General features: G+C 43.5%; 1 long non-coding RNA gene across 1 annotated transcript in view; it reads left to right on the top strand.

The window, feature by feature from the left end:
* The window catches only part of LOC142072962 (uncharacterized), a 100,618-nt gene that overhangs the window by 21,490 nt on the left and 64,772 nt on the right, over positions 1 to 14,356 (top strand). The window contains exon 2 of the long non-coding RNA XR_012669589.1: positions 5,779 to 5,839. This is a non-coding gene — a long non-coding RNA (uncharacterized LOC142072962). The remainder of the gene's footprint in view (positions 1 to 5,778; positions 5,840 to 14,356) is intronic.

Raw genomic sequence — 14,356 nt, 5'->3', positions numbered from 1 at the left:
GATGAAATTCAGCATTGCTAAATGCAAAGTAATACACATTGGAAAATATAATCCCAACTATACATACAAAATGGTGGGGTCTAAATTAGGTGTTACTACTCAAGAAAGAAATGTTCAAGTCACTGTGGATAATTCTCTGCAAATGTCTGCTCAGCAGCAGTCAAAAAAGCGAACAGAATGTTAGGAACCAACGGCAAATGTTGGAAGACAGGATACTGGGCTAAATAGACCATTGGTCTGACCCAGTATGCCCGTTCTTATGGCAGCTCTTGTCCCCAGCCTAAGTGAAAACAACCCAAAGGCCAATTTAATTTACACCTGGTTAACCAAGGTTTAATTTACACCATGGCCTTTCTAGCACTTGGGAATAACCAGGGTGCACAAGTACTTTGGTCATGCCCTCTTTTTTTGGTCACACCCCTACGTGGTTGTGACGTATGCTAGGCCAGCTCTTTGGCACCTGTGAATGTTGTCTATGTAGGGGGATCTCCTGGGTAGCTGGATAGGTTGACTTTCCAGCTCTTTTGCTGGACCAGAGTGGAAGGAGGGGAGGGCGGAATCTGTACCATTGTCTTTATGGCTGTTCTTGTTGGAGGAAGAAGCCCTCTCTATCCCATCCCTCAGACACGATGACATCTTTGGTATAAGCCTACCTGGTATTTTTTGTATCCTGGAGTCTGTGTGTAGTCTGGCCTAGGTATCATGTAGCAAGGTTGCAACCAGAAACCTGTACAGCAATCTACCTTCGTTTTCTCCAGCCCACAGACCACAACAGATTGCTTCAGAGGAACTGCTTACCCTTTTCCAAAAAATAGCTTTAAGGCCCAGATTCTTAAAGGTGTTTAGGCACCTAACTTCCATTTATTTCAATGGTAGTTAGGTGCCTAAGTAGCTTTACAATCTACTTACTAAGGGCCTTACTTAGCTTTTATATCTTTTCTGGAGAGACAAAAACAGTGTGTGCAGCACCGCTGAGTCAAAGCAACACAAACTCCAGCGTGGAACACTCATCCGTCACCTGCAGTTTAAGGGTTCAGCAAAAAAACCTGCTGAGTCTGGATTTCCCCCAGCCCACCTCTCTCAGGAGTTCACAGGGCATCTCTGAACACTAGGCGAAAGGTAGAGACTTTAAAATGCCACCACATGGTTATTAAACAAGTGTTCTCCCTTTACTGCTATAGGAAATGTAATATATTCAGTTCATGTCTGATTCTATTCTGCCTGGCACTTTATGTTGTCATTTATATCTGTGCAATATGTGTATAAAAACACTACCAAATAGAAATGGCAGGGTTTGATGCCTGCCTTGCTCTCACTGGGGCCAATGGAGGGCAGGTAGCTTGCATTTCCCCTGTTCAGGGGCTGCAGGAGCTGATGCAGCACAAGACTAGGGCAACCCTGAGGATTGTCCTGCATTGCACCTCTGATTCAGTGGTCCCTGTGGGCACAGGTCTGCCTCAGGCATAACCCTTCTGCACCTTCTCTGTCTCCTTTCTCTTCCACCCTCCTCTTGATTCACCTCCATCCCAATCCCTGGGAAGAAAACACATGCTGCTTTTATACACTGCTTTGCACACTCCACATATACATACTGCATGTACACATGCTGCATGCACACACTGCTCATATACACTGCACAGGCACACTGCACACACACACACAATGCACATTGACGAGACACATTGTATTGTGGGAAAGTTCCATAATATTCTTTAGCCTTCCAGTGAACCCATAATCATTGTATGGGTTTGGGTCAAACCATGCAACAATTGTCAGTGTTGACCGAGATTTGATTTGAGGTTTGTTCACACCCTAGACTCAAAGCCCAGTTCAGGGGAGTTTTGAGAGTGGGGCAGATCACTGAGCAGTGTCTGGATTGGAACCAGCTAAACTGTTGGCCTGATCCCTTGCAAAGGAAAGCTGCTGAATTTCACACAATCTGAGTTGCCACTTGGTAGCCCAGTTTGTGGGATGTGAATGGTCCCAGTATCCGCCAAACAATATCGTGTCCAACTGCATCAGTGCCATTTAAGGAAGCTGCGTCATATCACACTGCCACACAAGCATTGCAGAGTTGCCACTCGTGACCTTGTCCCAGCAGGCGAGCTCCCAAGAAGTGGCAACCCCCAGAATAGCGTCCAAAAAAAGGCTGCCAGGAATAAGAAAGTTCAATGCAGGCTTATATTGCCTGAAAGTTCTGCTGCAGTGTCCTTGAGTGCCCTCCCTCTGCCCTCAGTCTTTGCTTCTAATGTTTTATGCTCCTCTAACTTAATCCATTTTACAAAACATTCCATTCCTGTATCTCTCCGCCTCATCAACTCTCCAGGTCTTTTGAAATCTCATTTTAAAGCATCTCCTTTTTCCCTTGCCTCTGCTTCTTAATTTCTCTCTTTCCTTTATTAGCCCTAGAGTTGGAAGCTTTCATTTATTCCGTATCCTGACTTTGCATCACTGTGTTCTCTCATTTCGACACCTTTTATGGGCTTGACCTGTAAAGATCTCAGGACACCACGTGTTTGAAAGATGCTCTAGAAATGAAGGGTCCAGGCCTGCAAGGCACAGTGTGCTCTTGACTCCCATTAAAGTCAGTGGGAGTTGAGGGTACTGAGCACTTTTTGGGGTGGGCCAGAAGGCTGCATTATGTTGTATTGTAGAGCTGGGGAGCGGCATGGCCATGCATTATGTTGTATTGTAGAGCTGGGGAGCTGCATGGCCATGCATTATGTTGTATTGTAGAGCTGCATGGCCATGCATTATGTTGTATTGTCGAGCTGTACTTGTGAAATGTTCTACAATAGCTGGTTAATAGCAGGACTCCTATTAAGGACTTTTTTTTTTCTGACATCTTCCTCTTTGGATGAACACATGCTACTTTCTGTAATAGTCATATTGCTCCTTGTAGAGTTCATCGAATTCAGCACTAAACAAATACTTGAGCAAGGTCTTCTGAAAGTGTGGATTTCTAGTCTTGCCTACCTGTTGGTTTTGACTATGTCTTGCCATCATCGACTGAGCTGGAAACTGGGTCTGAAAGCAAGCTTGAGACTAAGGCATGAACAGAATAGAGTCAGTTTTATCAAAGGTTAGAGAAAAATGGACAGTAAGCAGATATAGTGGAGCATTGCTTAATGCTGTGTTTTAAGTTAGGCAAGAGAATGGTTAGCAATGCTACAGTGGGGGGGGGGGGGGGGGAGGTTCCAGACATACTATTAGCATAGAGTACACCTACAGGAAGAAGTCTTTTGGCTCATGATCAGCTGGATCTAAAGTACTGTACATTAGGAAGGGAGAGGGGGACGAAAGTCTGCAATAGTTCAGTGTTGCCCCAATGCAGTGGGGGACTGGGGTTGGTTTTTGATTGTATTGGTCTGGAGCTAGCCAAATAGATTGTAATAATGATAATACAATAATTGTTGTATGTTTAGTATTAGAGCTAGCAAAGCTGACTGAAATCCAGAGGTGGAGTGTGCATGAGGAGGGACTTTGGAGTAGGGACAGTATGTGAAAGGCACTGAAGTAGAGGGACTTGAAAACAAAACCATACACAGCATAACAGAGATGGTTCGGGAAGAGAGAATGATTGAGATCCCCCAAGAGTTCAATCAGAAGCTAAGTATATCTGAAAGGGAGTATCTATCCAGCCAAGTAAGTTATAAATGCACAATTTCTCTATGTTTTGTGTATTTGTGTGGCAAAAGCTATATGTTAATGAGTCCTGAGAAGCATTCATTTGATTACATTTTGACTAGCATTCCTTCAAAACTCCCCACAATCCCTATTAGGAAGGCTCAGAGCATGTCTCTCTCCTCAAAGCCATAGATGTGCCAATCTTCTTCCATTTCCTATGGAATAAACTAAAAACATTGGGCCACGTTCAGATCTCAGTTGTAGTTTATTGCTGTAAATCAAGAGCATAGTTATTTTTAAATACTTGGAAACTCTTCTAATTTCAAGGTGATGGGCACCATGTAGGTTGGTAAGTAGGTAGATAGTATCACAACTCCATTGATTTCAGTGAAGTTATTCCAGTTTTACATTGGCATGCCTGGGACAGGATCTGGCCCACACTAAGGAAACATTGTTGACCTCACACTATTTAAATATTGAGAAGAGATTCTCTTAACCAGATCAGGCTTATTATACTACCAGGTTTCCTCAAGAAGGATGGGATTTTGCACGTGTTCATATGTTATTGAACCTGAACTGGGACCCCTTGGGATGAATGGTGGTGAGGGAGGAGAGAGGAAGAAACATTAGGCTAGTATCATACAAACCAGACACCCTCTTTTATTGCTTCTAAAGGGTAGGATCAACAGCAACCATCTGGGAACAAAAAAATCTCTGAGGGGCTATAATGTAGGTCATGTGGACTGTGTAACAATTAGGCCTTGTTGCATGATCTGGAGAAAGTGCCTCCTTCTGGAGCCCTCCTCACCTCCTCCACAGATGGCCATTGCTGGAACCAAAAAGTATTGTGGTTTTATCAGGAAGAATTCCAAAGAAACCCTCTACTATCTAGAGAGTTGATCCTGGGACCTTTGGCTTCATGCCACAGGCCAAGACACCCTCATCCTGGAAAGTAAACACCCATGCCTATTAGCACTGCTGCATCTGTGAAAGATACAGGTCAATCAGACTTGCATAGCTGCTGAAGCTGCCAAACTGTCACCCCATTACAGTGTCATGGGAATCTCAGCCATTTCATTCCAGCCCTGACTGATGCCTTGCCAGCCTTGGTAATGAGATGCAAGCTCTTTGATTTGCACGCCTGCAGCAGAAAGGCCTTTCCCAGTGGAGCGACCATATGTGCAAACTTCAGGTGTCCTAGCAGTGACTGCATATGCTTTAGTGTGATTTATTTTTAGGGACTCTGTTTCCTTTACTGCCAGTCTATGTAATGTCTTTCTAACTTGTCCCCTGGCAACCTAGATGCCATTTTAATGGAGTTTATCTCATTGCCCTCTAAAATGGGATGTCAATGGATAGCTCTTCTGTTTCATTAAGAGCTAATGGAACAGACAGCAAACCCCCTACCTAGTTTGCAAAATGGTCTGGCAAGGCCGCCTCTGGATTCCTGGTGTGGTGCATGAGGCTCTGCATCAAACAATCACTCTGGTTGGCTTGGATTGAGGAAACCTCCCAGTCATATCAGACTTGGTACCTACCTGAAATCTAGTTCATAACCTGCTGAGACAGTTTTCGAAAGTGGTGCTAGATGCCACTCGGCTCTGTCTGGGCCAGGGCTGAGATTGAGCTGCTTGTGGGTGGTACTGGCTATACCGGCCCCATCAGTTACTGCAGAATTTAAGCTTTCATGTAATACACCCAATCCCTTGCTCCCAGAGTACGAGTCCTTATGGCTTGTGATGATCTTGTTCTGAACATGACATGATGCAGGGCTAAGTCTCCTGACAATCAACAACTCGGAGGAGAGATGCCTTTGCAGGCCATAAATGCAGCAGAACTGAACTGGTCCCTCTGAACATCGTGTATGTGTGCGTGCAGTTGAGGGCGGGAAGGAGGGAGTGAAGAACAGATTAGGACTCTATATGGAAGCGTTTGGTAGCATGTTAGGGGTAGATGAGTAATAGATTTACCACTACATAGATCCACAGATCTAAATCACCCAAGTAATGGGTGCGCACAGGGATTGAAGAGGCAGCAGTGGAGTGCCTATGGATCACTCCACACCAAGATACTAGGCTGGGGTAAAGAATTCCTTTTCCTCAGTTCTTCTTAGATCCTCTGTGCAATGCCCATTTCATTTGTTCCTGATAGGTCTGGAGTGATGGCTTCAGTAACACGATTTCACCACCAAGACTGCAAGGCCAAAATCCTGGTAAGGTCACTGTAACTCTTTATCTTTTTAGACAAGTAAGTGTGTGTGTGTGTGTGTGTGTGTCTTGTGAATGACCTCTTAAAAATCATGTTCTCTGACGCTTTTTTGGAAGAGTAGAATTTGTTCACTGGTGTCCTTGGCCAAAATTTCAGCTACTCCCTTCACTATTGGGTGCATTTCTGTGTTCTCCACCTAGAAATGGCTGCATTTCCGAGGTGTTGTGAAGGGCTCTGGGGTTTTTCAGATGAAAGGTGCTATATAAATGTAAAATATTACTACACAGACATGCACATATATTAGCATTATATACTGTGCAAATATAATCTCTTCTGCCACAAGCCCTCATAGTATGACTCATATATTATGCTTACTCGCAAACTCTCTGAGAATTATTACAATCTCAAAGGCACCAAGCAGTTATTTGAAAGGACTTGGAGTACGATAAAAAAACCAGAGCATCGACCATAAAAATTCAACTCTCCTGACTTTGGTTTTCCCCAGGTAGAGAGAAAAAGTCAAAGCCAATATAATATAGCAAAATGATATGTATATTTATATCTGGTATGTCTATACTAAGTGGGGTTTATTTTTCTCTTGATACCTGTGCATAAAACCCACTGATGCTAAGGTGGGGGTTGTGTGTGCACATTAAGGGGACAGTATATCCTCACATATGTATGTATATTTACAGTGTATACACACATATTATGTATGTATTGTACCATTAGTCTCCACTTCTCATATTCACTCACAGTAATGGCCGGTGATGTGCACGTCACATTCCCAGCATGCAACATGTAGCCAGATACTTACTTATTTAATTCCCTCCTGTATTTAATGTACAACTGTTTTGTATGCCTTTTTATGAAGAGCGCAAGCATATACCACTATCCAATCAATTTAACTACATTAGCACCAGGGCTCTGGCCTGGGGGATGGGAAACAGTTTCTCCCTGTAATGCTGTGCTGCACACACACTGTACATAGATAATAGAGATTCAGATATCAAAATGCCAGAGGACACAGAGTAAGTTTGAATGATCAAGGTTTTGGACAATCATAGGAACTTTCAATGACACGGACAGATTGTAGAGGACACGACCCTATTTCTGGTAACTGATGTTTGAATAATCAGGTTTGTACTGTGTTCACAAATCTACAAATGATTTCAATAAACTGTGTGAATAAACAGATACAAGCTTCTGCTTTGACTTCCAGTGATGTTTTATTGAATTTGTGAACCAAGTAGTTTTCATCCTGGTTGTTCAGTCATGCAGAGTCAAACTAGTTTGTGAAAATCCAGCTGCAGGTTAAATCACTCCACCATCATACATCCTGCTGCCATCTGAAACTGTGGACACTAATCCCTCTGCAATTAGGAGGGCTGGTTCCCTACTATCTGCAGTAGCTGCTGTTGACAGCAGTAATGTCTGAAACAGGGAGTAGCATACAGTTTGATTTTCAGGAAATTGGGTTACTGTGGCTGGAAGATTGAACACACAGACAGTCAGACCTACAAAGACATGTGACAGGTCAGGCAGAAATCTATTTTTTTCAGCAGTTTATAAGAGGCATCCGTCCAGAGAATGCTTATAGGATCAAATTCACTCACTTTGGTCGAGTTACCTCAGGGATGAATTTGGCCCGCAGAGAAAGCAATAAGGGATTTAAAGCAATGAGAAACAACACAGAGGTGGAAATGAGAGCAATTAAAAATATGAACCTGCTTGACCCTAATTTGCAAACATCTAATTGTAAATGAATATTTCTTGTTTTGAAGTTCAAACATAATAACTTATGGAACCATTAGGGCTCTGATTAAACGGTTCCCCAAGCTCTTGACTCCTTTATATGTCCTTGTCTGGGTGTGCATATTTTCTTATGTGATCTTTCTTTTCTAGTTTGTTTTCTTGTTTTAACCTTCCGGTTCACTAGCAGTGCTGAAAAACAGCCCCCCTCCCCCCCCAAAAGATTGCATCCAGTGTCTGAAATGTGCTAATCTCAGCTGTCTACCCCCCATCTCCCTCTCCCCCCCCTCCTTTTTTTTTTTTCTTTGGAGACTGGAGTCACTACTGCAGTCAGGCAATTATGTTTCAAAGCCAGGGAACTCCATTGAACTTTACCAAAAACTGCTGAAGCAAGCAGGCAAGTGCACTGGTTTTGAATGCATGGCACAGAATTGCAATCACATTCCAATCAGGTGCTCTCAGGGCAGGAGCAGGACAATTAGATTTGAAACAAGAAGCTAATTTCAGTGCTGGATTGTTGGGAAGCTTTAAGTTAATGCTGTGAATTAAGGGAAGCCTTCCTGGTGCAAAAAGTCTTTTCATTCTAGTGGAAGTTCTGAGGCGAGGAGGATATCTGGTTTATCTTTAAAGGGACATTTTTAAGCTTGCCCAGCCCAAAATTTGTCTTGTGGTGTTTTGGTTTTCTTTTTTAAACCTTCTTACAAAGATCATGCGATTTTTTTAATAGTCAGGTTGTCGGAAGAAATATTGTAATGCTCTGTTTACAATAAGATTAAGAATAATCATCTCCAGCAGCCCAGTCCTCATAAGGAATCAGATGAAACCTTGCAATAACAAATCAATGTGCATAGCCCATCAAGAAGCAACTCTTTAACAACAAGCCAATATGATAATCAGAAGCATCCCTACAGTAACAATGCAGTATGCACAGCCTAGCACTTACTTGCTACAAACAACTTTTCTACAGCAAATCCATGTGTGAAGCCAAGCAGCAAGCCTACTGGTAGGAACTGGTATCTGTGACCAAGCGCTCCTGAGCAACCCTACAATAATAAACCAGTCTGTGTACATGTGTAATGGAGCAGACAGACAAAAAACCCTGCTGGCAACCACTTGTAAAGAAACATATTTCTAAGGTGTTATAATATAAACAGCAGTAAGGGGAAAGGATGATTTGGAGAAATAACTTGCAAGACTGTATGGTAAATAATGCAGGAAGGAAAAGAAAACTCTTAATGGATGTTCTGGAAGGTCTCACCAGCACCTGAGACGTCTTTGGAGACATTCCAGCTGCAGGAAAACAAAACACAGGCGTTGTCAGCCTTTCTAGAAACCCATTGGCCTCCCTGGCGCAGGAAGGCTGCTTAGAGAGACTGGTCTCCCAGAATGTTTGTATTTGTGGAGGCGATAGGATCAGCGGTGGGAGAAAGGGAGGGGTACCCTGAGATTCAGACTCATTCAGCCCTCCTTTCACAAACAAATGAAAAATCCAGATCTGCTCCCACTGAAAAAAGGTATGCGGGTAACTGATGGCAGAATTTAGTCACTGCAAGTTTTTTAAATTTGTGCAAAAGAGATGAGAGAGAAATCCAAATGGCTTTGGTCTGTTAATGCAGACTGACCCAGCTTGTTGGTCCTTTTAACTTCCCTTATATCGCTATTAACAGTATTTGTTCCATTTGCTGTAGAGTGTATGCTACTTGGGGTTGGGACTCTCTGAACTGTGGGCAAAATCATGCCTTGTGTTGCACAGGTTCACTACTGGGGCAAAGGGAGTGAGGACCCTCTTCTCCGCCCACCCATGGGGTGCAACTCATAGGCAGGATTCTACCCTCCTGCCCCATTGAGCCGGGGAATCAAATAGTGTACCGCTGACACATCCTGGCCCCAAGATGGTATAGTCTGCTATCATATTCATGATATGGCACGGCATATTCTTTTTTGAACCTGAGCTCATATTGGGGGATGGAGAATCAGAGGCTGAGTGTTTGCCTGATGTCACACAATAAGTCAATAGCAGAGTTGGAATCTGAACCCAGATTTCCTGTTTCTTTGATGTAATCTCTGGTCCACACTGCCTGTTGCTAATGTAAAATCAACACTTCATTCAAAATGGTGAGAGGACAGAACCCTTTTAAAATATTTACTTTCAAGACCTACAGTCTAGAGGATGGGATTAAACAAATGGCCAGGGGGACCTGTAAATTGTCCATTATAGTGTTGCTTCCTACTAACCACTGGGAAAAACTTCTTCACCCTTCACAGAAATGCACCATTTCTTTTTTTGTTTGTTTGTTTTTGCATGTTCAAGATTGTGTCTGAAGCAGACGACTTCCTTCTTAATGCAGCCAAAATTGCACTTGCAAATTTGTCCCCACTTAGACACTAATGTGTGTGTACAAGTAGCAGTGGTTGCATCGTTTATTGTGCACGTGGCCTGAGTTAATTAGACAGTCTGACAATGCTTTATGTCTTCTGGTCTGCATGTGCAATCACTTGCCTCAAACCTCATTAATTTTACTGGCTGCCCCTCCTGTTGGAGTTCACAAATCAAGCTGAGCCTGCCCACGTATCCCTTTGAGCAGGTTTCTCTAATAAAGCAAATCGGGCATCACAGAAAACTCTCAAAGAATATCAAAAACAACAAAGCCACAAGGACTGGCATGATGATTTTGCAAGGAGGCTTTGTGCTGTCAAATGGGAGCTGCTGGGCACTGCAGCTTTGTAGGCCAGTGGTGAGCAGGACTGTTGCTGAGGTGATCTTATAACATCTTGTGATTACACACACACATACATTCTTTCTCTCTCTCTCTGCATTCTTTACATACATATGGTATCAAGCAAAAACTGTGGGATTCAGACCTGAGACCTCTGCCTGCAAAGACTAGCATCCCTTGGCAATTGAGCAAAAAGAATTGGCTTGATTTCACATATCTTAGGCCTGGTCTACACTACAGAGTTGGGTCGATGCAAGGCAGCTTATGTTGACCTAACTATCTAAGTGTCTACACTAAAACTTTGCTCCTGCTGACATAACTGCCCCACGATGGCAACTTAACTCTACTTCCTTGAGTGGTGCAGTGTCAATGTCAACATAGGTTGATGCAGTGTCAGTGTAGACACAGTGGTGCTTACATTGACTGTTACTGGCTTTCAAAAGTTATCCCACAGTGACCCACACCAATAGTACAAGCGACACAAGTGCTCCTGGTGAAGACACGACTACCGATACAAGCAATGTAATTACTGTGGCAGCTGTATGTGGGCTTACTTAATTTTGTAGTGTAGACATGACCTCAGTCAGTAAACAGAACTCTTACAAATGAACTGGCTCATACTCCAGTAGAGGTGACCTGTGTACATACGTGAGCTAGCTGGTTGCCAAAAGCTTGATGGCGAGTGTGGAGGATGGTAGTTACACCCATCCCACCCTTTCTCAGAAGATCCAAAGTGGCCAGTCTTGACAGTGGATTTGGAGAATGTCAAATCACTTGCTGTTTGAGTCTATGGTAGAAGGGAATGATAATGCTTGTGGAAGGAAATGGTGGCTGTGTTGTTTGCCAGGACCAGTGACTCAATCCTGATTATGAATGTGTTAGGTGGAAAAGCAAGGGGCTTTTATCCCCTTTTCTCTTTGATTTTCCACGCCGTAAGGTAGGTAGCATTCCCCAAACACAGCCCAGAACCAAATTCCCATTGACTTCAGTGGGGCCAGCATTTCACCAATTCTGCCTTCGGACTCAGCTGCATTTAACTGTCATACCAAATGCCCTTTATGTAAACGGAAACTAGAGAGAGCTCAGAGAAGAAGTGCAAGTATCTCCATTTTCTTATTTGCAAGTGTGTGTGATGCTTCTGTGAGCCCCTCCTTTCCCAAATTATACACATCTATCAGTGGAGAGACAGTACTGGTTGTGACTATGCTTTTTCCATCTGCACTGCAGTCCCTATTATGGATGCAGTGCTGAGGAGCTTATTTTACAACTGACTTAAGGCAAAGACATAAGCACAAGTCTGCACACGAGGGTATTTCTTTGTACAAGCCAACATCCTTCAGAGATAGTTTTTTAGTGTGTGTTGGAGGTACAAATAAAGGGAAGCTGCTCACTTAAATATTCTCTGGAAAAAAAGGGGGAAAAGAGGTTTACTAGTTTAAGGAACCCAAGTACAGCACAGATTCTAACATAGCTAAAATATGGGTTATCTCTCCATTATTGAAAGGACTGAACTATGTTTTAATCCTGCCCCTTAAACTGCACTTACAGTATTTACATCTCTCGTTCATCACCATAGTATGTGAGAACAGCTCTGCTAAAGTCCAAACACTTATATGGAAACATGGATATAACATGGCTCAGTCCCATTTATTCTGCAGATTGAATTGTGTCATAACTGTGTCAAAGGACAACTGTGGCAGCGTAGAAATTACAGTGGAATTGGGACCTTAGAAAGGAGGAAGGTTTTTTGCAGTTTTTTTCCAGCTCTGTTCATGAAAACTCATAGGAGTTCAAATTACCTTGAAAAATTAGCTATGATTGTTGTAAAATAAATGGTTAAATCTACTGGATAGGGTCTGCCTGAATAAGAGAGAGGTTGCGTTAAGAGAGAGATGCTGATGTGCCGTTAACTGCCTTGAAACTGCTCCCAAAGTAATGTTTTATCAAAGCAAGCTGACATTTGCCTATTGAATTGTTATCAGAATTGCTTAGTCATTCATGTGCCATTGTGTTTCAGAATTGGGAGCAAAGGATTTATTCAGCCTGACAGGAGTTGCTCCCAGGCATTAGCATTTCCCCCGATACCTGATTGGTAAACAAGTCACCTTAAGGCCACGGTAGCACTGACCTCCCAACACCCAGGAAAAATCTGAGAGACTTTTTTCTTTTATTTTAACCAAGAGACAAAGCTGCTTCCTTAACCTCCTGCGGGGGTGGGTGTCACGGTGTGCTATTTGTACTCTCCTTTGGTTTCATGCCACTGTAAACAATAATAAAGAGCCCCAGTAAACTCTGCCAGATCCATCTTTCCTATAAATAGGGCTGAGGGCTCAAGAGACTAGCTATGGGATTGTTGACGTTTGAAATCAACTCCAGCCCAAAGCTTCTCCCCCTTCCTCCCCCCCGCCCGCCTACACACCCCTTGTGATAGGACCCAGGAAAGGAAACATCGTCTGTATTATTAGGCTACTTGGAGGTGGGGGGTGTTATTTGGCAATGGGCAGGGCTAGGTGAGAGTGGATGTTTAGTTTGTGTGTTTGAGAGAGAGAGGAGGGGGATATGTTGCTGCCTCAGTGTGAATGAGAAAGTGGGTAGGTGTAGATACATGTATAGTTGTAGAAACCCTAATATATTTGATAGTAATGGTTCAGGACACCACAGCATGTGTTCCAGAAGCCACAGGGCAATTACGGCAAAGTACTGCGGTCTTTTTGTAACATATGGGTCTGTCCATGCCTGGGTATAAGTATCAGTGGGGGGCTAGGTGCATGGATATGGAAGCATGTTGGTTTGAGTGGCTGTAAGTAGATCTCTGTAGGTGCATGAGTGTAGGTGGCTGAGTATGTGCTTGTATGGTTGGAGGTGGGGGTGTTCTAGGGTAGAGGGCACCAAGTGAGGGGTAAGAGCCAAAAACCTATCTGAGGATTGAGGAGAAGGGGGAACCGGCAAACTACTAGCAAGGGGGAAACTTGAGTGGACTGCACAGAGGGGGAAGCAGAGGTTCCTGCATCTAACTAGCTAAACCCTAAGAGCATGTCTGGTTCACTTTGGGGATAGGGTTGATGTACAGATGCAATGATACCCCCATTGGAATTATGCTCTCTTTACCTTGTGTGATGGGATATAAGGACCCCGCACTGGCTGGGAAGAGGTTAATGAGAATCTGTGGGCTCAGTCAGCCTACCCCATTATATCTGTGAGAGGTGTCTAGCCTGAAGAGAGGAGTTAAAAGAGTGTATTGAGTGTACACATCGGGTCACAGGATTGGATTCGTACATATGTATTAGCGATAAGCAAACCCTGCCATGAGTTTGGGAATTTGCTCATATGAGCGGCCACAAACTGAGATGCTTCTCTGCCCCTCAACCAAACTGTCTAGAACTCCTGGGTCTGCGATACTAGGGCTGGATGCTTCATGAGGAAAGGCCTTTTTGGAAAATTTCCTGTGCCTTTTGCTTCAGGTCAAGCCAGGAATAGCATCAGAACAGTCTTTTGTGATACTTGGCACTTCCAGTTCCAGGTGGCAGAGGCTGATGCAGCCATGAAATATAATGAAGAAAGTAGTCTGGACTCTTGCAAACGTCAAAAGGTTTGGTTTAGTTTTGCGCCAAGGTTTGAGTTGGTTCTGTCAATATTTATCCATCCCTGCTATACTACTTAAGAGTTTTCAACTTGGGCATGTAATTCAATGAGAAATTGATATGGATAGGTGTCTGTGAACCAAAACTCTGGATCCAGGTATCCCCCTGATCTGTGCAGAAGTTTGAATCTCAATATGAATTTTGGGGTTGGACTGCCTTTGACTATAATGAGCTGAACCCAACTCTCCCGTATTAAACCATCTCCAAACTTTGGAGAAATCTTGACCGAGACTTTGCAGCTGCAGCCGATGTCTGCTCCAGACCCTGAGCCAGTTTTAAAACCAACCCCTCCTCTCTTGTACATAAATATCAGGAGGGGACACACAAAAAATGGTGACAGTCCTGCAGCTTACAAGCCAGCTCTTTCCCCTCAGTCTTCCCTTTCACATCTGATGTCAGCAACGTGGCCAG

The sequence above is a fragment of the Caretta caretta genome, chromosome 8 (genome assembly GCF_965140235.1).
Source record: "Caretta caretta isolate rCarCar2 chromosome 8, rCarCar1.hap1, whole genome shotgun sequence".
Classification (NCBI taxonomy): Eukaryota; Metazoa; Chordata; order Testudines; family Cheloniidae; genus Caretta; species Caretta caretta.
The sequence above is the reverse complement of the archived record's forward strand: the minus strand, read 5'-3'. Positions and strand labels throughout refer to the sequence as shown.